Genomic DNA, 27,659 nt, shown 5'->3' with positions numbered 1-27,659 from the left:
GCCTAATATCTAGTTGGTACTTAATAAATGCTTATTAATTTAATAACTGATCAAATTCTGTGATCCCAAAGCCTTAGCTTTTATGTGCTTGGTACTAGCTCACACCCTTTGGTCACAAGGGGGAAGCCAAAGAGAAAGGGTTGATTGCTGAGTGCAAACCTGTCCAAGCTTATGGGAAAACCTTCCAAAGTTAGGGGAGTCCTTTCCATGGTAACAAAATGTATTTGCATTTTCAATCCATAGGCATTAAGGGAAAATTTGGTTTCTAGCCTGCAGAAATCCAAATGAAGTCAAACAGACTCCAGATCCATGCCCCTTACCATGGTGAATTAATAAATTTCAGCAAACAGATGTCAGAGTGCCCCGAAATACTATCCAAAGGAGTGTTTCTTCCCTGTGTTGTCTTCCAGCAATATCTCTTGTAGGACTTACAATGCCCCTAAATGGCAGAACTCACTGAGCAGCTCTGCAACAATCAAGCTGTCAGTTAAAATAGTTCAGGCCCCATACTTCCAACCTTGTGGGCCACTCCCTCATCCTAGATACTCCTCTCTGGGCTTTCCAAACACTACTTGCTCCAGATTATCCTGTGACCTCTCTGACTGCTCTTTCTTAACTTCCTTAGCTAGATTATCATCTAGGTCTTATCCTTTAACATGAATGTCCCCCAAGGCTTTCTTCTGACTCCTCATCTCTCCCTAAAGCCTCTCCTCTTCCATTGTTTCCTTCTCTATATATATAATCTCATCAGGTTCTTTGGGCTCAATTGTCATCTCTTTAGAGGTGGTATACAGCTTAAATCTATATGGGTATATATACATGTATGTCGATATGTGTGTTATTATATGTGCATCATTATATATGTATAGTAGTCTCTCGGTAACCGAGGATGACAATTGTCTTTGTGCATTTTTGTGCACAAAGACACTTGTGCATGAAGATTTAAGTGGAAAAGTCATTGCACAGAGACAGCCCCACTCTCTCAGCATTGGAAGCCTGGGTCCAATGGCACGAAAAGTCGTTACACCTGGAGACTTCCTCAGCTGCATTGGATGGCTGTGTTGTCCTTTGTGCTCCAACATTCCCTAAGCACTCCACAGTGCTTTGCTGCGTCGCCATCTCAGCCATTGAACCTTTTTGTTGGTTTCTTCTGTCTGTTCAGCCGAAACAGTCTTCACATGCTGGGTGAGCAAAGCCCTGGTTCACCAGGGGTCGACAATGACCCGATGGCTACCCTCACAAGGTTTAGCCGGCCTGTCGAAGCCGTTGCCCGGGGTGTGGCCGCTGCCACATGCTAGCAGCTACTGGGAGCTACAAGTGAGAGCTGGGTGTCAGGTGAGGGTCAGAGGCTGGACATTATATGAGACATATATATATACATATATATATATATGTATGTGTATATATATATATATATATATGTCTCTTTGATTTCTCTCCTGCATCATCACTGTCTATTGGACATTTGAAGCTGAATATCCCACAGTCACCTCAAGATCAACATGGCCAAATCAGAACTCATTCTCTTTCCCCACCTAAACCCACCCCTCCTTCAAACTATCCTCTTTCTAGTAAAGGATGCACCATTATTCTCCCACTTGCCAATCCATCACTCCTTCACACCTGAGTAGTTGTCAAATCCTAACCATCTGACACCTCTCCTGTACAAAGATCCCTGTTGCCTCTAAGATAAACTATAAACTCCTCAACTTGGCATTTAAAGTACTTCACAATCTCACTACAGCCTACCTTCTCAGACTTATTTAGCACCACTTCCCTTTACCCACTCTATATTCTCGTCACACTGGCCTCTGAATTTGTGCTCCATCTGGGGCAGTTCAGTGGCACAGTGGATAGAATGTCAAGCCTGAAGTCAGGAAAATTGGTCTTCCTCTGTTCAAATCTGGCCTCAGATACTTAGTAGCTATGTGACCCTGGGCAAGTCACTTAATCCCATTTGCTTCAGTTTTCTCATATGTAAAATGAGCTGGAGAAGGAAATGGCAAACCACTCCATTATAGTTTCCAAGAAAACTCCAAATGGGATCACAAAGAATCAGACATGACTAAAATGACTGAACCCCTAACAACTTCTGTGACTACTACATTCCAGTTTGTGGGGTGGGAGGGTAAGGAGGAAGGAGTCTACCCAATGTGCTGGAGGCCTTCCTCATTTTGTCCTGTTTAGCAAGGGAAGGTAAAAGTTGTAAGAATGACTGACAGGGGCAAGGGACATGAATAGGCAGTTTTCAGATAAAGAAAACTATTAATAAGCAAATAAAAAAGTGCTCTAAATCTCTTATAATCAGAGAGATGAAAATCAAAACAACTCTGAGGTATCATCTCACACCTAGCAGATTGGCTAACATGGCAGCAAAGGAAAGTAATGAATGCTGGAGGGGAATGTGGCAAAGTAGGGACACTAATTCATTGCTGGTGGGGTTGTGAATTGATCCAACCATTCCGGAGGGCAATTTGGAACTATGCCCAAAGGACACTAGAAGACTGTCTACCCTTTGATCCAGCCATAGCACTGCTGGGTCTGTACCCCAAAGAGATAATAAGGAAAAAGACTTGTACAAGCATATTCATAGCTGCACTCTTTGTGGTGGCCAAAAATTGGAAAATGAAGGAATGCCCTTCAATTGGAGGATGGCTGAACAAATTGTGGCATATGTTGGTGATGGAATACTATTGTACTCAAAGGAATAATAAAGTGGAGGAATTCCATGGAGACTGGAACAACCTCCAGGAAGTGATGCAGAGTGAAAGGAGCAGAACCAGGAAAACATTGCACACAGAGACTGATATACTGTGGTACAATCGAACATAATGGACTTCTCCATTAGTGTCAATGCAATGTCCCTGAACAATCTGCAAGGATCTAGGAGAAAAAAACACTATCCACAAGCAGAGGACAAACTGTGGGAGTAAAAACACCGAGGAAAAGCAACTGCTTGACTGCAGGGGTGAAGGGGATATGACTGAGGAGAGACTCTAAATGAACACTCTAATGCAAATACCAACAACATAGAAATGGGTTCGAATCAAGAACACATGTGATACTCAGTGGAATCGCGTGTCGGCTATGGGAGAAGTGGTGGGAGGGGGGGAGGAAAAGAAAATGATCTCTGTCTCCAATGAATAATGTTTGTAAATGACCAAATAAAATGTTGGGGGAAAAAAAGAATGACTGACAGGGAATGAGACTTAGAATCTTTCCTGAGCTGGTTGGGTCAGGGTTTCAGGGAATAGCTTACTGTGAAGATTGGATTTAGCTATTGCCTGATTGTAACAATGAAGATACTTAGTTTAACAAAATCAGGAATATCTTGGGAACTCTAAATTACTCCACCCCACTTAGACTGAACTTTAGGGGAAAATAAAGTTGTAATCTCCTGATTGAGCAATGAAGGTACTTAACTCTTACCTTATAGTGAAACTAGAACTTTAAGTTAAGTCGATTTTAAGATCTTAATACCAAAAGGTGTTAAGTAACTATAAAGGTTAAATTAATCACAAAAAGGTTAAGTAACTCACAAAAGGTGAACTTAAGAAAGAAGTGTTAAGTAACTCTAAAGATATAATCTAATCAAAGAAGATGAGAACTCTAAAAGAATGGACATTTAGAGGAGGGGACACAAGGGTGAAAGGTCTATATATTGGGTCATTTCCTCTCTCCCGTACCTTTTGCAGCAAAGAGTTGGCTGATAGCAGCATGCTGAGCCTTTCAGCATCTTAGCATGGCTACAAGCTATTGTCCGGTATGGTGGTGAGTTCTGGCTGAGTTTTCCTCCTTTACTTTCCAACTTTATCCTCTTAGAAGCCTCTAATCTTCTTCAGAGACCTAGGGGGGATTTTAAAACTCCCCCTGGCACAGACCAGGCAGGAGAAATCCTATATTCTCTTCCCTCCTTCCCCTTAAATTTCTTCCCTCTAATTAATTAAATTACCATAAATTTCCAGACTGATGGGTATTTTATTTGGAATTTTCCCTGGCAACCAATTAAATCTAGATTTTAAGTCACAATCCTAAAATTATCTTCACAATACCAACTTACTCAGTCTGGAGATGAAAGGCGAAGAAGGGAGATGTATAGCTGAGACTTCTTGAAAATCCATCTATCAAGCAATTGGCCTATGAGGATCAACTGGCTGAGGGTGAGAGGAAATCTCCAGCCTTCTGGTGGACAGATAGACTGGGGGAAGATCCCTACCTTGTTGAGACCATGTGAAGACACCACAGCTTGGATTCCTGATATTGGACCAATCTGTGTGTGAGAGAATTCTGGGTTTACTATGGGACTTATTCTTAATAGCCTTTAGTTAAGATAGTTAAACAGTGTAAGCATGAATAATTAAATACAGTGGGTAAAAGTCAGATACTACCCCTCCCCCTTATTCCTTTCCCAATAATTTTCCCTTCTCTGTTAATAAATTCATTTTATTTATATGTGATTCTTCCCTTGTGTATAAACCTTTCCCCTTTCCTAAAATCACAATAACACCTGGCATCATAAGAATACAAAGGAGCACTTCAGCCATCATTCCTCCTCCTCGCTACTTAGCCAACCCATCTTCTCTTCCTTTCATACATTTCCTTGATAACCTAATTTACAAAGCCCCTCATTCATCCTCTGTCATGCCTTCTGTCTGATACTCATTTTCAATTCTTCAAAAACCATTATATTCCATATTAGCCTCCCAGATACTATCTCCAAACCAACTATCCTTACTTCTTTCACACCAGAAATTTGTATTCTGCCCCAGGAAGCATCCTAGACTGTAATAGTCAGTCTATGTGATACATGCATGTGATGGAATATTACTTTGTTGTAAGGAATGATAACTATGATAGAGAAAAGCATAGAAAAGCCTACACAAACTGATGTAGAGTGAACAAGGCCAAGAGCACAAGACACCCAATAACTACAACAAGGTAAATGAAAAGAACAACTCCCATCCCCAAATTAAAAGCTAATGTGCAAAATTATGTAGAACAAGAATGAGGAGCAGCTAAGTAGAGATCCAGGCCTGGAGATGAGAGGTCCTGGGTTTGAATCTAACTTCAGATACTTCTTAGCTGTGTGACCCTGAGTAAGTCTCTTAACCCCAGTTACCTAATCCTTTCTGCTCTTCTACCTTGTAAATGATAGTTAGAATTAATTCTAAGTTAAAAGGTGAGATTTTTTAAAAAGAATGAGTGGCTCAAAAGAAGGAAATATACACCCACTGCATCCCTTTGAGAAAGCAAGAAGTCCACAAGTATTGCAGTTGGCATATATTTTTTAATGTTTTCAACATAGTAGTAAAACATATTGATTTTTTCCTATCCTTTTACCTTTTCTGTCTTGAAAATATTATTTGTTACACGAGATAGCTCTTTGAGAGGTGATGGGAGAGAGATAGTAGGGAAACTAGTGATATAAAAAAGACATAAACAAAAACTTATACTTTTAAAAAACAGCCAGGCAGTCAATAAGCATTTATTAGGCACTTACAATGCACTAGGTACTGTGCTAATTATTTTTGTTGGTTTTTTTAAGTGATTTTCCTTTTTTTTAATTTTTTTGATTGATACTTTCCTTTTGGTTTATAATTAATACTAAGTATTGGTTGGTTCCAAGGCAGAAGAATAGTAAGGGCAAGACATTTGGGGTTAAGTGACTTAACCAGAACCAACTAGGAAGTATCTGAGATCAGATTTGAACCCAGGACCTCCCATTTCCAGACCTGGCACTCTATCCACTGAGCCACCTAGCTGCCCCTGTGCTAATTGTTAAAGTCATAGATAAGTATTCAACTATTTTACCCAGAACCAAGTCACCTCTCCTCCAAAGCATGTTGCCTGAAACATAGAGCTCATTTCCAACTCTTCTTTATGTACTATCTTCCCCAGGTTCATTGAGGACAGGAATGTCTTCCTTACTCATATTTATATCTGAGCACAGCACAATGCCCAGCACATAGTAAGGGCTTAGTAAATGCTCTATCTATCATCTATCTGTTATCTATTTTTCATTTATGTAACTACATTTATCTTGATTCGAGTAGAATGACAGTACCAAAAAGATGGATATTTGTTTCTGTGAGAAGCATAAGGTGATTAAATGGGCTAAAATCTAGTCTTTTTTTCCTCCTCATTCACCTGTGGTCTCAAATCATTGTCCAACTATAAAAAAAAATACTTGTTGGGATCAGCTAGGTGACTCAAAGGCTAAAGAGCCAAGCCTGGAGATGAGAGATCCTGGGTTCTGATCTGTTCTCACACGCTTCCTAGATAGGGGCCCTGGGCAAGTAACCCCCAATTTAACCCCTATTGCCTAGCCCTGACTGTTCTGCCTTGGAATCGATGCTCAATATTGATTCTAAGACACAAGGTAAGGGTTTAAAATAATTTAACATGCAATTTCTACAGATGATCCATCTATTTGCATCTTATAATATGAGCAAGAGACATTCTTCATTGACTTGCTCTTTCCTGGATGGAAAAAGCAAACTCTTTTGAGCAGATCCAAATCTTTTCCAGAAGGTCCTGCATTGTTCAAAGACTTGGTGTACCCAGAATAATGTTATCTGCAAACAGGGGTATCTGGACAACCTCACCCAGAGAAGCCCTCTTCAAGCTGGACCATGCACTGGGTCTCCTCTTTTGAAGTGGTAAACACCTAGTTTGTTTCTTGGCTGGTGTTGATGGACATAAGGTCAATGAACATGTTTATTTCTGTTGTTACATCTTTTAAGGGCTCTTGAGGGGCAGGTAGGTAGCTCAGTGGGTAGAGTGCCAAGCTTGAAGACAGGAGGACCTGGGTTCCAATCTGGCCTTAGACACTTCCTAGCTGTGTCAACCTGGGCAAGTCATTTAACCCCAAATGCCTAACCCTTACCTCTCTATTGTCTTGGAACCATTACTTAGAATCAATTCTAAGACAGAAAGTAAAAAAAAAGAAAAAAAAAGAATCTTGAATGATTTCTATTTATGCATGCCAAACACCATTCCTTTCCTGATGCCCCCACTTGTTAATGTTATTTCCCTTTGTATTATTATGTACTTACTTTATATCTGCTTACTTGTGTTTGGGTGATAGTGTTCCCTCTCTCCCATCCCCACTCCCCCACGTCCCTACCAGTAGTTTGCTGTCACTGAGGTCAGAGTATTGACATTTTCGTCTTTATAGCCTCAGTACCTTGGACAGTGCTTTGTATAGGAGAGTTACTCAATTCCTGTTTGTTGATTTATAATAGCTAATATTTTTATAGCACTTTAAAGTTGGCAAAAAGATTGATATGATATATGATATGATGGGATGGGATATAATATGACTTATCATGTCATATCAATCTTTTTGCCAACTTTAAAGTGCTATATTAATGTTAGCAACTCTATACAATTGCTATAATTACATATGTAATTTTGTGGTCTCTATATATTAAATTTTTAAAATGGATACTGACACATGGAGTGTCTTTGACAGTGTCTCCCCCTGTGGAAAGACTGGGGAGTCTGCTTTAGAAAGAGTTGTGGTGATTTATAATGGAAGTGCCTTGGGAAGAAGTTGGACCATGAAAACACAGTCTGGAATTGGTTCCCATCTGCTAACCATTATAGCAACCTCTTTGATTGGCTAGAGTTATGGAACTGGAATTGGGAATGCCTTCCAATGGCCTTGGTCAACCTAGGCCATGCTTGTCAGCTGCTCTCTCTCTCTCTCTCTCTCTCTCTCTCTCTCTCTCTCTCTCTCTGGTTGACTTCTTTATTAATACTATCTGATGAAGAACAATTCTTTTGAGGCCAACATATTGTCCTGTGAAATGGGTCTTGGTCATTGCTCTGATATTTTGTTTTTCCTCCATTTTATGTGAAGAAGGTTAATCTGGAGGCTTTTACCTGGAGAGTTTTAAAACATTAAGAGAAGCCCCTGGGGTTCTGAGAGTCAGAGTCCATGCTAAATTTTGCAGCTAATTTGGTATCAATGCCCCAAGTAACAAAGAGTGACCTCGTGGCTCAGCCCAGACCCTAGTTAACTAGAAGAGTTCTAACAGTAAGCCACCTTTGGACATGAACTTGGTGAGATGAACGCTATGTAAAAACTGTGCTAAGACTAAACCCAGAGACCTAAGCAGGATAAGAGAGAGTATATCCCCAAAGTGTTGGCAGGAAGTGTTTGTCCTTTTGTTCTAGCTCTATCTTTGAATGGACATCCCTTCCTAAAGGGTAATTGGTGAGTGGGCAACTAGTCATTGGTGGCTAACAGTGGGAGAAACAAATTCAGTCAGGGCTCAGAGAAGAGTCACTCCCAACCTTTCATGGTAGGGAGGGAAAGATGTAGCTAGCCTAAATTCAGGAGTCATGACAGATAGATAGATAGATAGATAGATAGATAGATAGATAGATAGATAGATAGATAGATAGATAGATGGATGGATGGATGGATAGATAGATAGATATCTTGTTTGAATTGAATTGAGAATTATCATCTCCATTTTGCATATGGGAAAGTTGAGATTCAGACAAATTAAAAGACTTGCTTATGGTAATAAGGCACATGAAGTGGAATTAAGGTCTCCTAATACCAAATCAAAGGATTAAATATGTAGAGCCAGAAGAACACTTATTCAACTCATCATTTTATAGAAGAGGAAAGTGAAGCTCGGAGAAATGATTTGCCTAAGATCATACAGGTAGCAAGTGACAGATCAAGAACTTGAACATAGAGACTAGATCCAGTGCTTGTACCCTATTTCCATACTTTATTACTGACTTTCTGGCTGTCATTTATTAGTCATGAAACCTTGGTCAGGACACAACCTTTTTGGTCCTCAGTTTCCTCTTCTGTAAAATAAAAGTGTTGTTCTCGATGACCCCCAAGGTTATTTCCCAGTTCTAATACCAATGATCCCGTGATTATGGAAATAATTCAGATTTGGTCACATCCTGCTTCCTCCTTCAAAAGTTGTTCTATCAACAGACAGACACAGAATTGAAAGGCAGACCCCAGCATCAGTGACAAGACAAGGAAAGGAGAGCTAATAGATACTTGGAGAGGCAGCTGGTGCTGACAACTGAAGGCATCTGGAGTGTTTCTCTCCACCAAGTGCTTCCTCCCACCCTGGGTCAACAAACACCTGAAAATGTGCTGACAAGGAGGGTTTGGGCATTGTATATGTAGAAGAGGGACAAAAAGAATCCACCACCACCCCTCCTCTGTGTGTGTGAATGTGCATGTTTGCCCTCAGCCTTTTTCTCTGATTCACTCTCAAAGTTGAAAAGCCTCTCTTAGAGTGGAGGGTCCTTTTAGCACGTTCACCAGTTACTGCCAATAAATGCCTTTCTTCTTTTCCTTTCTGTTTTCTTTTTGTGTTTCTCTTCCTTTTTCCCTCTCTTTGTCTCTCTCTCCACCTCTCTCCCTTCTCTCTAGCTCTGTCTCTGCTTCTCCCTCAATTTCTCTTTCCTCCTGTCTCTCTCTGCCTCTCTCCTTTTCTCTCTCTATCTTTGTCTGTCTGCCTTTCTCTCTCTGCCTCTCTGTCTCTCCCTGACTTTATATGTCTGTTTCTGTCTCTCTTCTGTCTCTCCCCATTTCTTCTTTCCTTCTGTCTGTCTCTATGCCTTTCTCCCTTCCTCTCTCCATCTTTTTCTCTCTCTTCTGTCTCTCTGTCTGTATCTCTGCCTATTTCTTTATCTTTCTTTCTATCTCTCTGTCTTTGTCTCTCTACCTCTTTCCACCTCTGTCCATTCTTCTCCATCTTTGTCTCTGTCTCTCTGCTTATTTCTTTCTCTTTCCTTCTGTCTCTGTCTTTCTCTCCATCTCTCTGCCTCTTCCCACCTCTGTCCTTTCCTCTCCATCTTTGTCTCTTTCTCTGTGTCTGTCTCTTTCTGTTTCTGTGTCTTTTCTGTGTGCGTGTGCATGTGAGCGTGTCTTCAACCCCTCATTTATCTCTCCTTCCTCCTGCTCCATACTCTCTCAAGGGACTAGGCATGAACCACTCATCCCTAATACAAAACTCAGACACAAGCCATCACTTACCTCCTTGTACTTTACTAGAATTTTAGAACAAAATGAATTGTGAAAGAAATTGACAGAACCATAACCAAGGTGGGATAAGTAGAACTTCAACAAAGGATGTCAAAATTTAGAAGGCATTGACAGCACTTCTACATCTTAAGAGAAAGTAGAAATAACTATGCCTAACACCTGGTTAGCAAGAATAAATAATAAAAATAGGAAGCTACCAGATGGCTTCTTCCTCCCACCTCTACCCTGTGGATACATCTCCAAAAGAGCCTTCCTGGTCCTGCCCACCTCTGATGCACCTGTATCAGCCGCTCCAAAAGAGATTTATCTTTGTCACCTTCCAATGAGGTAGTATTCCAGAGTTTCAAGACCTTTGGAGTCCAAGCTACAAGAATTACTAGTTATTGATCTGAATAATAGACTAAATAAGTGATCACTTTAAGGTTCTCTTCCAATACAAACTATGTTCTAAGGTCCATTCCTTTTCCAATAATTCTATGTTCTAAGGTTCCTTTAAACTTTGACATTCGTTGTATGTTCTAACATTCTATGCTATAAGGTGCCTTCAAGTCCTGATATTCCATATCCTCAAATATTATGTAGCAATTCTTTTAATAGTTCTGTATAAAAAAATGCAAAAAAGAAATGAAGAATATGTCTCAAACTAAGGAGCAAGCCCTTCCCAGAATTGTCTGCTTTTCCTGATTCTGGTTAGAAATACTAACTAAGTCATCATGAATTGTGAAGGGCATGAAAGATGAAGTTCTTATATCCTGGAAATATATTCCATACTTAATAGAAAAAGCATGAGATTAAGGGTCAAAACATCAGGTGAAAAAATCCAATTCTATTCTTCTTAGCTATGTGACATTGAACAAGTCTCTGTCCCATTCTATGCCCCAGTTTTCTCTCTAAAATGAAATGGCTGGACCAAATGGTCTCTAAAAGCCCTTTCAGCTCTAATATTCTATATACTAAGTTCCTTCTAAGTTCTGAAATTCTGCATACTAATCTTCTAGCTTCTAACTTCATAAAATCATAAGGGTGTGGTGGGAAGGAATCATGGGATCCTAGATTTAGAACTGAAAAGAACCTTTGTTAAGTTGTTCTCAGTCATGTCTGACTCTTCATCACCCATATGGGGTTTTCTTGGTAAAGAAACCGGAATGGTTTGCCATTTCCTTCTCCAGCTCTTTTTTAAAAATTTTTTTATAATTTATTTAGAATATTTTTCCATGTTTACATGATTTTTTCTATCCCTCTTCCCTCCCCACTTCTGAAACTGACAAACAATTCCACTGCGCTATATATACATGTATCATTGTTCAAAACCTATTTACATATTATTCATATTTGCAGTAGAGTAATCCTTTAACAGCAAAACCCTAATCATATCCCATTGAATCACATGACTGATCATATGTTTTTCTTCTGTGTTTCTGCTCCCACAGTTCTTTCTCTGGATGTGGATAGCATCTTTCTCATAAGTTCCTCTGAATTGTCCTGGATCATTGCATTGCTGCTAGTAGAGAAGTCCATTACATTGGATTATTCCACAATGTTTCAGTCTCCCTGTACAATGTTCTGGTTCTGCTCCTTTTACTCTGTATCAATTCCTGGAGGTCTTTCCAGTTCACATGGAGTTCCTCCGGTTCATTATTCCTTTCAGTACAATAGAATTCCATCACCATCAGATACCACAATTTGTTCAGCCATCCCCTAATCGATGAATACCACTCATTTTCCATTTTTTTGCCACCACAAAGAGCATAGCTATAAATAATTTTGCACAAGTATTTCCTATTATTTATTTGGGATAAAAACCCAGCAGTGGTATGGTACAGCTCATTTTTTAGATAAGGAAACTGAGGTAAGTGGGGTTAAGGGACTTGTCCAAGATCACCCAGCTGGACTCTGAGGCCAGATTTTAGCTCATGAAGGTAAGTCTTCCTGACTCTAGGACCAACATTCTATCCACTATGCCACCTTCATAAAGAACCTTAGGAGCCAACTAATTCACACCCTACATCATCCCTGCCCCACTTTACAGTTGAGAAAACTGAGTCAATTAAAACTGAGGTTAATTGTCCAAATTTGAAAATCTACACACTGTACCAGGACTTTAGACAAGGGCAGCAGGATTCTCATTGAGACCGTTGTTTCGTATTGGATAATAACGGGTGTCTCTCAGGCTATTAATTTTCTTTCCAACTATAACTTCCAAAAGAGAGAAGGAGAAAGAGCTTGCTCTCAAGGCCTGAAACAGGGACATTGATTCTGAGGATCTCTACTTTGGCACTAGTCCAAAAGCACTAAACCTCTCTCTCAGTGTGAGGTAAGAGGGCTTCTATAGAAGCTCTTGGCCATTGGTGGCTGAAAGGCTGGTGGCAGCTGATCTGACTTTGGAGGTTTCTGGAATGTAGAACCACAGGTGACAAATGGGTTGATAATCCAGGTGGAGGTGTTGGGGAGGGTTAGAGTATGTTTGTGTATTGATGGCTTGAGTATATGATGGTTGAGAACAGTCCAGTGGACAGTAAAGGTGTCTCTTTCAATGACACTGTGCCTTACTATAAGAGTGGAGAGGAGAATTTGAGGAGGAATAAAGGAGTCAGCTCTGGACAGGATGAGGTGAAAGGAAAAGATGGAGAATCTTATTTCTCTCCAAAGAGATCCTAGTGAAGTGAAACCCAGAGGAGAAGTTAAGAGACCTGTGATTTCATTAGTAAGGAATTCCAATGGAGGAAATTCTCTCTACCATATCAGCAATCCCTTTCTAATTTAGATGATATGATTTAGGTTACACAATAAATATGTGATAGAGGTAGGACAGAACCTAGGTTTTCCTGGATTCCTGTTGGACAAAAGAAGAAAATCTCACAACCATTCCTGAAATAAATTCACTATGAATTTGTTACACAACCTCTACTAGGCTCTCACTGCTACCAGGCAATCCTACTATACCATCCTAATCAACTTACTATCCCACTCTACAATGACCCATCTAAACCTTTTCATCCCTCCTCAAACCTCTCATGGCTCCCTCTCTTCCCACTCTTCCTCTTTTTTACAGAAAAAAGAGGCCATTCTAAATGAACTACTTTTCTCATCTTCTTGCTTCTCATCTCCCAACACTTCTGTCACTTTCTCCTCTTTTACTCCTGTCTCACATGATGAAGTGACCTTACTCATTACCAAAATTATCTCTACTTATTAAAGAGATCCCATTCCAGGGAGGAGAGAGGGGAGGGAGGAATAGAATATGATTTTTGTAACCAAGGAATAAAGTTTGAAATTGACCAAATAAAATAACAAAGAGATCTCATTCCATCCCATCTCCTCCAACAGAGGTCCCCTTCTTTCACCCTTCCTATTTCATTTCTTTTCAATCTCTCCCTTGGTGTTAGCTAGTTTCCTATTGCCTACAAGCTTGCCCATGTCTCCACTATCCTGAAAAAAAAAACCTCACTAGATCCTTCTATCCCTTTTCTCATCCTATATCTTTTCTGCCTTTTGTAACATCCTAGAAAAGACCATCTACAAGAGATGCCTCCACTTTCCCTCCTCTCATTCTCTTCTTAATCCCTTCCAGTCTGACTTCTGATCTTGCCATTCTACTGAAACTGTTCTATCCAAAGTTACTCGTGAGTTGCCAAATCCAATGGCCTTTTTCTCAATCCTTATTCTTCTTTTTTTTTAAACCTTTACCTTCCATCGTAGAATCAATACTGTGTATTGGTTCTAAGGCAGAAGGGTGGGTAAGGACTAGGCAATGGAGGTCAAGTGACTTGCACAGGATCACACAGTTAGGAAGTGTAGGAGGCCAGAATTGAACTCAGGACCTCCTGTCTCTGGGCCTGGCTCTCAATCCACTGAGTCATCTAGCTGTCCCCTCAGTCCTCATTCTTCTTGACCTCTCTACAGCCTTTGACACTGGTGATGTCTCTCTTTCTGCTTTGATACTCTCTTCTTTCTGTGTTTTCAGAATATCTCTCTTCTCGTTTTCCTCCTACTTGTCTGATGCCTCCTTCTCTGTCTCTTCTATTGGATTCTCTTTCAGGTCATGCCCTTATCTAACCATAGGTGTTCCTCAAGGTTCCATCCCATACTGTCTTCTCTTTTTTCCTCTTTGCTATTTCACTTGTGATCTCATCAGTTTCTGTGGATTTAATTATCATCTCCATGCTGATGATTCTCACATCTACCTCTCCTGTCCCAAGTTCTCTGCTGGCCTTCGGTCTCTTGTTTCCAGAGGCCTTTCAGACACCTGGAACTAGATGTTCAGTAGACATCTTAAACCAAGCATGTCCAAAACAGAAATCGTTATCTTTCCCCCTAAGTCTTCCCAACCTCCTCCTACTACTATTTTCTCTGTTACTGTAGAAGGCAATATATCCTCTGTGGAAGAGAAATGCATGCAAAGGACAGAAGCTGGAGATGGGCCAGCTGTCAATCAAAGGAAAATTCCATTTGGAATGTGACTGGGAAACAGTTGAAGGCAAAAGCCAACAGTGACTGATTTTCTGGGACTTGGCTGACTAGATTTCTGGTCTTTTGGCTGATGGTGTTGACTTGGAAGGAAAAAGCTGGGTTTATCTCTGGGACTTGGGATGATCAAGCAGGAGGTGGCCTGGCTGATTTTGAAGACGGAAGAAGAAGGACAGTAGTTCATATATCACTCTCTGACTTGTTCTGTTTCATGGTAGTGGCTGAATTGCCATTTCTCTCAGTATCCTCCAACCTAAGACTCACTGTAGATAATAGGGAAACCTCCACCCCTCTTACTTTCATCCTCTATCTTTCCTGTTTTCCCCAATAAATCCTTACTTGAGATAAAGAAGAGAAACGAGTATTTCCTATGAAACATCATAGCTCACCCTGAGTGACTTAGAAGGAAGCTGAAGAAGAAGGGGGAAAGGAAAACTGAAGGGAAGAAGAAGGGAGGAAGGGAGGTATAAAAGGGAGGAGGGTAGGGAAAAAAAGATAAATACCTGATCTATTAGTTATCTAGTACCCATCAAATATACCCTCCACTATTATCTATTACACCTCCCAGGCCCTCAGGCTCCAAGAATCATCTTGGATTCCTTCCTCTCTCACCCCCTCCATCTAAACTGTCACCCTAGACGGGGAGATGGGGGGCATCCAAAATGGTAGCTTAGTAGCAGTGAAAGCTGGAACTTCTCTGATAATCCTCTCAAACAGTTATCATGGTTTGTCCATTTTGCCTTGCAACATCTCTAGAATATGCCCCCACTCTCTCCTCTGACATTGCCACTACCCTGATACAAACCCTCATCACTTTACTCCCCATATTAATGCACTAGTCTGCTGATAGGTCTGCCTGCCTCATGTCTTCTTACTCCCGTCCATTCAGGTTCCAAAGTGATTTTCCTAAATCAGAGGTCCAATCATGTCACCCCACCTACTCAATAAACTACAGTGGCTCCCTATTGCCTCCAAAATCAAATACCAAAATCTTCTGTTTGCCCTTCAAAGGTCTTCTTAACCTGTCCCTGCTATATCTTTCCAGTTTTCTTATACCTTGTCCCATCCCCTTAACATACTCTCTGCCAATGATACTGGCCTCTTGACTGTCCCACAAACAAGACACTCCATCCCTTGACTCCAATAAATTTCTCTGGCTATTTCCGTGTCTAGAATCCTCTCCCTCCTCCTTTCTGATTACAGACTTCCCTGGCTTCTTTTAAGTTCCAATTAAAATTCCACCTTCTACAGGAAGCTTTCTCCAACCCCTCAATTCCAATACCTTCCCTCTTTTAATGATTTCCATCTTGTTTGCACATTGGTTCCCCCTTTATATTGTAAATTCCTGGAGGGCAGGGACTGTCCTTTGGTTTCCTCATTATTCAACACAGTGCCTAGCACATAGTGGGTACTTTAATAAGGGTTTATTGTTTGAATGATTCCTGGCTTGGAATCCCTCTCATTGTCTTTCTATTAGCATCCTAGGAATTTTAAAAGGTAAATTTATACAAATTCCATGTTCTAGTGTACCTCCCAACTCTGACATTCTCTGTTCTGAGGTTCCCCAAGTTCTGATATTCTGGGTTTAAAGAGTCAGCTCCCCAGTTCTGACATCTTCTGTTCTAAGGGTCCTTCCAGCTCTGACGTTCTCTAATTACATGATCTGATGCTACTTGATAAATTTAAGCCCATCCTGTCCCAGTTTCTTCATTTGATCACCTGGGCCAAGACCCTTGGAAGCCAGATAAGGTCTTTTTGGTCTTTATGGTGCAATTGAAACAAGCAAAGCTCACACACTCATGTCCACCAGGAGGTGGGGTGGCAGGTTTTTGTTAGGGTTTTTTTTTTCAACATGGCATGTTCTACCAACAAAAGGTGAATGTAATAATTTTGAAAGGCACATTTGTGCACACCAGCTACTGAACAGTCATTTAGCAAGGGACTCAGCAGAGAAAATGAGATGCTTTGGAAATAAGAAAAATGTTTCAGTTACTCCAGGAGGAAAGCTAACCCTTAGAAAAATTGAGTGCATGGGGCTTAAGAGAGTTGTGGTGGAGTGGAAATTCAATTAAATTATACAAAACAAACATTTATTAAGCACCTATTATGTGCCAATCCCTGCACTGGGTCCTAGGAATTAGAAGACAAAAACAAAAGGTCCCTTGCCCTCTAAGATCTTACAGGTTATCAGGATGAAGCAGGGAGGGTGCAAAAGGATAGTGTCTGTTGTTTTGTTGTTGCTTATATCATTTTTCAGTCACATCTGACTATTCCTGACCTCACTTGTTATTTCCTTGGCAAAGATCCTGAAGTGGTTTGTCATTTTCTTCTCCAGCTCATTTTTACAGATGAGGAAACTGAGGCAAATGGGGGGAAGTGACTTGCCCAGGATCACACAGTTAGAAAATCACTCAGATTGTATTTGAATTTAGGAAAATAAGTCTCTCTGACTCTAGGTCTGGCATTCTATCCACTGTGGTGCCACCTAGCTGTTCCTACTCTGTTACTGATTACCTATGTGACCTTGAAGAAGTAATTTCCACTCCCTGGGCTTCTGTTTCCTTCTTGCTAAATTGAGGAATTGATCTTCCAGATGACCATAAGCCATTAAACCATTAAGCCATTAAGGCTCCTTCCAGTTTGAAAACAATCACTTATGACTCCATGGTGTATTGTATTTGGGGGAAAAGTCAGGAGACTGGGGTTGGAGTGCCAGCTCTGTGGTATGATGTCAGAAAAGTCTGTTAACCACTCTAAACTCAAATGTTCTCATCTGTAAAATAGGTATGACTATATATGCTCTTTCTACCTACCTCACAGGGTTGCCATGGGTATCAAATGGCACTGTAAAACCTCACTTAGTAACCAATCAATAAGCACCTTATTCAACATTTACTAGGTTCTGAGGATACAAAGAAAGATTTTTTTTAAAATCATTTCTTTTTCTCAGGGAGCTTAATGAGGGAGATATTTAGATATCTTGGTTCTCTCCCTTCAATCAATAGGATCTTAGAATTGGAAGGAAGGAAGGAAGGAAAGAAGGAAGGAAGGAAAGAAGGAAGGAAGGAAGGAAGGAAGGAAGGAAGGAAGGAAGGAAGGAAGGAAGGAAGGAAGGAAGGAAGGAAGGAAGGAAGGAAGGAAGGAAGGAAGGAAGGAAGGAAGGAAGGAAGGAAGGAAGGAAGGAAGGAAGGAAGGAAGGAAGGAAGGAAGGAAGGAAATTCCATGGCATAAAAAATGAACTGAAAATATTAGCATAAGCCACTCATGTCATTAGGACACCTTACAATACCACTGGGAAACAGACATCCAGATGACCCTGGGCAAGTCAGTTCCTTTCTCTAGGTCTCAGGGATCTCATTTGTAAAATGAGGAGAATGTTACTTGATCATCTCCTAACTCCCTCACAGGTCCAAATCCTCCAGTCCTTGTATGTACCATAAGGGGAATTTGAAAATTATTCTCCTGAGAGTAAGGTTTGGGAGGGTGGGATGGGAAGAAGAACTCAATCCTTGGGAAGAAGCCAGCATTAAAACAGCTCCTGTTTATTTAAAACAAACAAAAAAAAACCACTTACTAGTGACTGGCTGGAAGAGTCTGGGTGTTGGAGAAAAACAAAGAACTGAAGGGAGGGCAGGTTCATATAGCTGGAGCAGGTAGGAGAATAACAAGGGATTGTATGCACCTAGAGCTTGTCATTAGTGGCTTAAATATTTTTGTTAGACACTCTTGAACAAGAACCTTTAGAACACGGAATGTGAGAGCTGAGAGGGGGGCTTAGAACACAGAATCAGAGCTGGGAAAGGACTTATAGAATGTCAGAGCAGAGGAAACAGAATATGGAATGTTAGTGCTTAAAATATAGAATGTTAAAGCAGAAAGTGCCCTTAAAACAATGAATCTAAGAGATCTAAGGAGCTTTAAAATATAAATATCAGAGCTGGGTTTGGAAATGGTATGAGTCATCATGATTATTATATATTAGAATAATATTTTATACATATATAACATAAAGAAGTGACTAGGAAGTAGTAGAGAGGGTGCTGAATTTGGAGTCAAGAGGAATTGAATCTAAAACCTGCCTCTAACATTTTCTAGTTGTATGACCCTGGACAAGTCATTTAACTTCAATTTGCCTCAGTTCCCTCCTCTGTAAAATAGAATAGAACTTTTCTCCCAGGGTTGTTGGGTGAATACAATGAGACAATATTTGAAAACACTTTGTAAACCTTAAAGCACTAAATAAGCACTAGCTATTATTTATTTACTTATCACTTAATTAATTTGTTATTATAGTATGTGCCACAAAACAACCTTTAAGATAAGTAATTGATATTCTCCTCAAGTTTACAGATAGACAAACTCAGACTCTTGAGCCTGAATGATTTGCCCAAGGTCTTGTAGGCTCTAAATCGCAGAAGCTGGACATAAAGTCCCCTTACTCGGTTTCACTTAGATGACTCTTTCCACAAAGCCTTGCTCCTCTTTAAAGATCCCCTCCCTCTCTCCCTACCCCTCAACTCTGTTTTCTTCCAGTTTCAAACTGTTGACAGGTCCCTCAAACACAGAGCCTCAGTTCTCTATTTTTCCTCCACAGAGGAGGGCACAGTTTGTCAGTCTTTCAACAAGGATTTATTAAGTGCTTACAATCTGCCTGACCCTGTGAGCCAAGCTTTGAGAAGCCTTGGGAGTCAGACCTGGAAAAGGCCCTCCAGCATCTTCTGGTTTAGGATCCTTTTGCAAAGAGGAACCCAGAATGGCCAGGGGGTGGGGGGGTGGGGGGTGGCAATGTGATCTCCCCAAGTCAAATGGGTAACCAGAATTCAAACCCAGGTCCTTGGACTCCTAAACTCACTCCTCATGCTGCTAAGGCATACTGCCTCTAAGTGAAAGAGATGAACCGTTTGTAAGAATCCAAAAAGATTCCAAGGAGAAATGACAGGAATCCCAAACACACACATCCACTGCCCTCTTGGTCCCCTGGCTCTCCCTGTTCTTCTTCCCTGGTTCCTTGGCTGTCCCACATAAGACCCTCCCCACCCCCATTTCAGGCTCTGCCACTCTCTCCCTCTTCCCCTTTATCCTTTCTCTCTGTCTCTCCCTTCCTCCTCTTCTTCTCTTCCTTTCCCTCTCTCCCTGCCTCTTTCTTTCTCTCATCCTCTCTCTCTCTCTCTCTGACTCTGTCTCCTTGCTTTTGTCTGTCTGTCTTTTTCTGTCTGTCTCTGTCCTTCTGTCTCTGTATGTCTCTGTCTCTCTGTCTCTGTCCCTCTGTCTCTCTGGCTCTCTCTGCCTCTCTGTCTCTTTCTCCTCTATCTCTGTCTCTCTCTGTGTCTCTCTGTCTGTGTCTGTCTGTCTGTCTGTCTGTCTGTCTCTCTCTCTCTCTCCCTCCCTCTCTCCTTCCCTCCTTCCCTCTCCCTCTCTCTCTCTCTCCCTCTCCCTCCCTCTTCCTGGTGGCCAGCAGCCAATTTGGCACCAGACAGGTTGCTATGGGAACCAGCTCAGCTTAGGAAACTGTCATAGATCTAATCACCCTCGCTTTCAGGCTTCAAGGAACAATTCACCTTCTAGATTGTGTTAACGCACATTACAGAGACAGCCGCTTAAAGGCTGAGACAGAGACCAGGAGTTGCATTAACCAGGATGGGCCAAGTCTGCATGGGGAGAGGGAGGCTCCCAGGAGGGCTAATGGCCTCCTGCCGCCCAACCCAGGGCACTGCAACAGGGTTCAGCCTTATTGTTTGAGTGGAGGAGGGGGAAGTCCCCCTGTATCCTGTTCTCAATTTCAGAGGGAGAGATGAGGTGGGGAGGAGAGAGAGAGAGAGAGAGAGAGAGAGAGAGAGAGAGAGAGAGAGAGAGAGAGAGAGAGAGAGAGAGAGAGAGAGAGAGAGAGAGAGAGAGAGAGAGAGAGAGAGAGAGAGAGAGAGAGAGGATAGGAAAGGGAGAAAAGGAGGAAAGGGGGGGGGGGACAGAGGGAGAGCCAGAGGCAAGGTGGGCAGACAGAGACAGAGACAGAGAAACAGAGTCAGATAGAAAAAGAGAGATAGAGACAGGAAGAGAGACAACTGACTCCGGCTCACCCACCCCCACTACATTCTCCCAAATTATCCAAGTTAGAATAATGAGAAGAAACCAAGAGGTCTTCCTTCAAGTCCAGACTCTGACACTCAGTAGCTATGTGGTCACAAGGAAGTCATTTCCCCTCTGGAGCTCAGTTTCTCATTTATAAAATGAGGAAGTTGAACCAGTCTCCAAAATTCTCTGTTCTAAAATCCCTACAAACTGCCATTTTATGCTCTAGGTTCTTCCTAGTTCAGGCATCCCATCCTCTAAGCCCCACTCTAGCCCTGACATTCTGTGTTCTGGGGGCCTTCCAGCTCTGATATTCTCTCTTCTAGACTTCTCCCAACTCTGACAGTCTGTGTTCTCTATTCTAAATTCCCTCCTAACTCTGACATAATATCCTTTAAGTTTACTTTTAGTTCTGAAATTCTATGTTCTAAGCCCCACACCCCCTCTCCACCACTACCACCTTTCAGATATTGCATATCATATGATGTTTTCCATCTTCGACATTCTATGATCTAAGATCCTTCCCACCTTAATCTACCACTTGCATCCTATGTTCTAAGGTCTCTCTCAGTTCTAATAGTCTGTATCCTAAGAAACTTCCCTGCTCTGATATCCTATGTTCTAAGTTTCCTCCCAGTTCTAATATTCAGTGCTCTAAGTTCCCTCCCAGCCCTACCCCTGTTGATTATGAAATCTATCCTCATATTAATATTCTATGTTAACTGGCAAGGATGACAGATTTATATCATCAATTACTGAAGAAAAAAACTTAGAGATGACCTAATGAAAGGCCCTCATTTTAAGGGCAATAGGGGGTGAGGGATGAAGTTGACTTGCCCAAGACCACACAGCCAGGTTGTAACCACTTCAGGACAGGGATGCAGAATTCCGGACATCCCCCACTCTCTGTCATCTACGGCTCTTTTCATGACATCCATCAAACACTTACAAAGGTCTCCGAGAAAAACATCATCAAAACATTCCACAGAGAGGCTTGTAACCTTGGTGATGCAGAATCTGGATGAAACTCCAGAAATTTAGAAAGCTCTCCTGCCCCTCTGAAACTCTCCTGCTCACAGGACATTGTTAACAATAAAGAAATCCAAAGTCATACTATAGAACAAGCATTGAACTTGGAGTCATAGGACCTGAATTTGAATTTCTACTTTACTATTTACTATCTAGGAGCAACTAGGTAGTTCAATGGATAGAGCACAGAGCCTGGAGTCAGGAAAGTCTGAGTTCAAATCTGACCTCAGAAATGTTCTAATTGTGTCACCCTGGGCAAGTCACTTAACTTCCGTTTGTCTCTTATTTCTTCATCTCCAAAAATCTCTAGTAGCTCTTGTCTCTATAGATGGTTGTAACAATCAAATGAGATAATATCTGTAGAGTGCTTTGCAGCTTTTCAAACCTTCTATACATGTTGACTCCCCGCCCCCCAAGATAATCTTGCACAAATCACTTAACCTCTCTTGGGCTCAATTCTCTTACTTATAAAATGAGGAAATTGGACTAGATCAATGGAATATAGACTGGTGGATTTAGACTGGGACCATAAGGAAATCCCCTGTTCCAATCCCCTCATTTTAGAGGTGAGGAAACTCAGGTCCTATCAGGTCAACAAACTTGCACAGGGTCACACAACTAGTGTCTGAGTCAGAATTCAAATTCGGGTCTACCCTCTTTCTAGTGACTCACCCACTACTCCCTTTCTGAAAGATTAACAGCAACAGAAGGAAGGAAGGAGGGAGAAATGAGCCCCAAAAAAGAGATTTCAGCTTGCCTTCCCAACTGGCCCCAAATGGGCTCTTGAATCAACACTGGCTTGGGAATCAGGAGATAAAGGTTCCAGTACTGGTTCTACCATTTACAGCATAAACTTGAATAAATCCCTAATGAGGGATTTGTAATTAAGGATTTCTAAGTCCTTTCTAGCTCTAAGTATATGATCTCAAGTAATATGAGAGTTGTGTGTGTGTGTGTTTATCAACTGAGATTTCTTCTTTACTCTCACTCTAACAATAAGGGGAAAGGGGGACAGCTAGGTGGCTTGGGGGATAGAGTGCCAGGCTTGGAGTCAGAAATCCCTGGGTTCAAATCTGACCTCAGATACTTCCTAGCTGGGTGGCCCTGGTCAAGTCACTTAACCTCAATTATTTATCCTTCGTTGACCTTCTTTCTTAGAAATAATGCTATGGCAGAAACTGAGGACTTAAAAAAAAGAATTTAAGGAAAGGGATCTCAAAGACTTCCATTTTGTCTTCACCTCCTCCCTTCTCCCAACTTCCCCCATAGCACATAGGCTCAAAACTTCAGTCAGCTTTAACTTTTCCCTTTGCTTTAATTTCACTATCTGACAATTTTCTTGATTCCATTCATTTTCTTGGATGTATCTCTCTGTTAAGTGAAATGGAATGAGCTCTGGAATTGGAGTCATGTGGCTTGGCTTAGAATCTTGGCTCCTCAACCTAACAGCTATATTACCTTGGTTAAAACTTCTCTAAGACTAAATCATCTAATTAAATAAAATTTTTTAAAAAACTTCTCTGAGACTTAGTTTCCTCCTCTGTAAAATGAAGACTTTACCTCTGTAATCCCTTCTAGTTCTAATTCTATCATCCCAAGAGCTCAGGTCAATTTGCTTATTCTGCATAGTTATTAGTTGAAGCATTAACTAACCTTCAAAACAGTGCCCAGAGATATGATAGTAAATGTTTTACGACCAGCTTTCCAGAGGAAAAAATGCCCAACAATTTTAAAGCTCATCTTTGTGAGTAACACCTTTGACTTCATTTTCTTAAGTCTAAACAATCAATAAAACAAGAACTCAAGCCCTGATTTGTAGTATCTGCCTATTTCCAATATGGCTCGAGCCCCCACTGGCTATGGTCCTTCTATTGCTAGGTGCTCATGACACATGAACCAGTTCCATTTAACTGCTGATATCCATTAGCAATCAGCTCTCACTAGCCTACTAGCCTGCTTGAGCTGGCTTCCACACACCAATGAGGGAAGCCAATGACTTCAAGGTAGACCAGGACTAACACATTCAAAGCAGAATGTAGAACATCCAAAAAGGAATACAACCGGGGATATCCCCAAGAAGACCTTGAGCACAGTGGTGAAGGCCACAGTTAGAGGTGGGAATCCACACTGCTTTCATTTCAAAATGGAAGGAAGTCTCTAGTGGAGTACTTGACCCTATGCTATGTCACTTTTTTATAAGTGACTTGGAGAAAGGCAAAAATGGCACCCTCAACCAATTTGCTGATGACTCAAAGCTGGGAGGGATTGGCAACACAGTGGATGAGAGAATCCACTAGAGCTGAATATAATATGCTTAAGTTAGCAGGGGCAAAGCTAAATTCTTATACTTGGGTATTTGTAAAAATCTGCTGAGTATGAGTGGCATAAAGCAGCCTTTGTTCTAAAAAAGATCTGGAAGTCTGAGTGGACTGCAAGCTCAGTGTGAATCAGCAGAAAACTAACGTAACATTGGACTACATTTAGAGAAGCAGAAGTTTCTATGAATAGGAGAGTGTACCATTGTGCTTTGTATATCTCAGACCTCATCTGGAATACTATATTCAAGTCTAGACAACATAGTTGAAGAAGGGCATTGACAATCTGGAAAGTGCCCAGAAGAGGGCATGTAAGAAGGAAAAGAGTCTTGATTTCATGTCATATAAGCATCATTTGAAGGAACAAGGTATATTTAGCCTAGAGAAGAGAAAATTCCAGGGAAATATAATAGCTACCTTTGATTATTTGTTTGGGGATGTTGTTGTTGTTGTTTTTTACGTTCCTTACCTTCCACCTTTGAATCAATATTATGTATTGTTTCCAAGACAGAAGTGGTACCAGTTAGGCAATGGGGGCTAAGTGACTTGCCCAGGGTCACACAGCTGGGAAGTGTCTTTGACTATTTGAAGGGTTGACATGTGGAGAATGGATTAACTTTTTGCTGTCTGACTCCAGAGGGCTGACCCAGGATCAACAGATAGAAATTACACACACACACACACACACACACACACACACACACACACACACACTCACACACACAATGTCCAACATGTACTGTCTGCTCTGACCCCCTCTCTCTGAGTCAGGCTGTTAAACTGTGCCCCCTTAGAGTTCTAAGATACTTAAAGGGGTTCAGAGTTCTCTCTTCATGAATGTCATTGGCTTGAGCCCCCACTGGCTGAATTCCCCCCTATCCTGGCTACTAGTGACTGATGGATCAGTTCCATTTAGCCATTCATGTCAATTAGCTTTTACCAAGGAATATTTACTTTGAAGACAGCACAGAAACATTTTCCCCAATATCGCAGGGGATTCTCTCTCCTATATCTCCTTGGTGGGGAAAGGGAGGATGTGAGATGATTAGGCTCAACATAACTCAGTTCCTTCAAAGTAATGATTCCACCAAGTTCATATACAGATGTGACACAGAAGCTGGATGAGTCCTGGCCAGCTTCCATTGATCTGAGTCAACAGGGTCACTCTTAAAAGTCAATCGCTTCTCAGAGTGTTGATATACAAGACTCAGTCCGGATTCAGATTCAGATTCTTGGATTCCCATGGCTCTCTCTTCTTACCTTTGGAAACTCACCAGATCACAGAGTTCATTCCCTTTAACTAGGAGAAACATTTCTTGGAGCCATAGATCTTCAAAGGGAAGGAAGTCCCAAGACTTCTCTCCTTTTCTCTTAGTAGATCATATATGAACTAAAAGTCCTGAGACTTGATATAAGAAATACTTCCTATTACTGAGAGCTGTCCTATGAGGGCAATGGGTTCCCCTTTCTTGGAGGTCTTCAAACAGATGTCAGATGGCCAGTTGTTAGGATTGCCCTCATCAAGATTCCTTTTGGACATAGATTGATCTGAGTGATCCCTAAGATCTCTTCCTTCCAACTCTTAAATTTTGCAATTCAGTCTGGTGAAAGCTGTTCCCAGGTTTGGATACATCTTTACACTAATCTCTCATTGGGGATCCTGGATTCATCTCCCTCCTTGGCTTTTATGCAGCTCAGATTTTTCTAGGGAGAAGTGGAATCCCATTCAATTGTCTCTGTCTCTGACTGGTTTACCATCCATGAAGTCATAGGCAGGAAGACAATCACCAGCTAGGAAACTGAAATTGTCAAATATTGAAGCTTCGAGAAGATTCAGATGTAGAGAAGAAGAGATTAGAGAAGAGACAGGGCAAAAAGAAGAGAAGTAAGGGACACAGCTAAAGCAAGGACAGTTTTATGGACAGAACAAGATTAGGGTAGAAAAACCAACATTTTCCCAAGAATCACAACAATCCTAGCAGAACTGAAATTTTTTAACTGCGATTTAAGTCCAGACTTAAATCAATGCCCTTTGTCTATACCACACAGGGCTCCACTAAAGTGGGAAAGTAGTAAGATCAGAGTTTAATAAACCATTTGCTTCAATCCTTCAAGAATCTTAAGTTGGTTAGTCTGGGTACTGAATTCCAACCTACTATATGGCTTTAAAAGGAAAAGGACAATTGACTCACAGAATCACACTACACTCCCACCTCCAGGAATTATAGCAGGCTGCCCACCCCACCACCCCCAAGCCTGAAATATTCCGTCTTCGTCTCCTTCAAGAAGTTCACTCAGATGCCACCTGCCACATGAAGGTTTTCTTGATTCTCCTCACCCAACTGATCTCTCTCAACCAGAGCATCTTCCATCACGTTGTCTGGCTTCCTCCTCTCCCTCTGATTGGATGGATCCTCTCAAAGCCTCCTAAGGAGGACCCTGGGGACAGCCATGCCTTTCTTTCTCACAAGGCTGCACTTGGGACTTCTCTACCATGCCTCAGAAACCTCTTCCTTCTGGAAGATCATTCCAGCTCTGGAATTGGCGCCCCAGAAGTACCCTCACCTTGAAGCCCCTTCTTCTGATTCCATTGGTTCCTTCCATTTAAGGAGAACTCCCAGGCCAGAGTCATTTCATCTCTTTCCCCACTATCTTCATCTCCTTTTTATATTTGCTTTCTCCATTAGAATAAGGGCTCCTTGAGGGCAGGAACTGTCTTTTTTGCTTCTATTTGTATCCCAAGTACTTGGCACAATTCATGGCACACAGAATTTAGTAAATGTTTGTGGACTATCATGTTCAATCTGGTGTCATACTTCCATGCATGTCTTATGCTTGTAGCCTGGCTTTTTAAGGAATCTCAGAGTTCCTCGGTGAAGTCATTCCCAAATCTGTGTAAATTGGAGAAGGTTTGCCCACCTTACCACCACCACCACCACCCCACACACACAGGTTACACAATCTTGATTGGAAACAGACTCTGGTTCTTTTTTCCCTTTTTTTCCCCTCTCTAACAATAGGTTCTTTTCTTTTTAAGCCCTTGCCTTAGGCTTCTTAACAGAAGGGATCCTTGTTCAGGTACAAGCAGGAGATTCCTTCCAAGATTGCTTCTAGCTCTGTGATTTTGTAATCCTATGATCTACAAAGTGCAATGTATTTATTTCATCTCTATCTTATATTTATTTTTTTAAACCCTCACCTTCCATCTTAGAATCAATGCAATGTATTGGTTCTAAGGCATAAGAGCAGGAAAGGTTAGGGAATGGGGGTTAAATGACCTGTCCAAGGTCACACAGCTAGGAAGTGTCTAAGGTCACATTTGAACCCAGGACCTCCTGTCTCTAGGTCTGGCTCTCAATCCACTGAGCTACCCAGCTGCCCCCCTTTTCAAAAACTTTTTTTTTAAAGAAACCCTTACCTTCTGTCTTGGAATCAATGCTGTTTATTGGTTCCAAGGCAGAAGAGTGGTAAGGGCTAGGCAATGGGAGTCAAGTCACTTGTCCAGGGTCACACAGCTAGGATGTCTGAGGTCAGATTTGAACCCAGGACCTCCCATTTCTAGACCTGGCTCTCAATCCACTAAGTCACCTTGCTGCCCCCTTATGTTCATTTATATGTCTATTTATTTATAGAATGTAAGCTCCCTGAATGCAAGGATTACTTCCTTTTTCTCTGCATCCCCAGATGCTGATAGAGTGCTCCGAACAACATAGGCACTTAATATATACTTGGTGATAGCTAGCCAACAA

This window comes from Monodelphis domestica, chromosome 4, assembly GCF_027887165.1.
Source record: "Monodelphis domestica isolate mMonDom1 chromosome 4, mMonDom1.pri, whole genome shotgun sequence".
In the NCBI taxonomy this organism is placed as follows: domain Eukaryota; kingdom Metazoa; phylum Chordata; class Mammalia; order Didelphimorphia; family Didelphidae; genus Monodelphis; species Monodelphis domestica.
Note: the sequence above shows the minus strand (reverse complement) of the source record.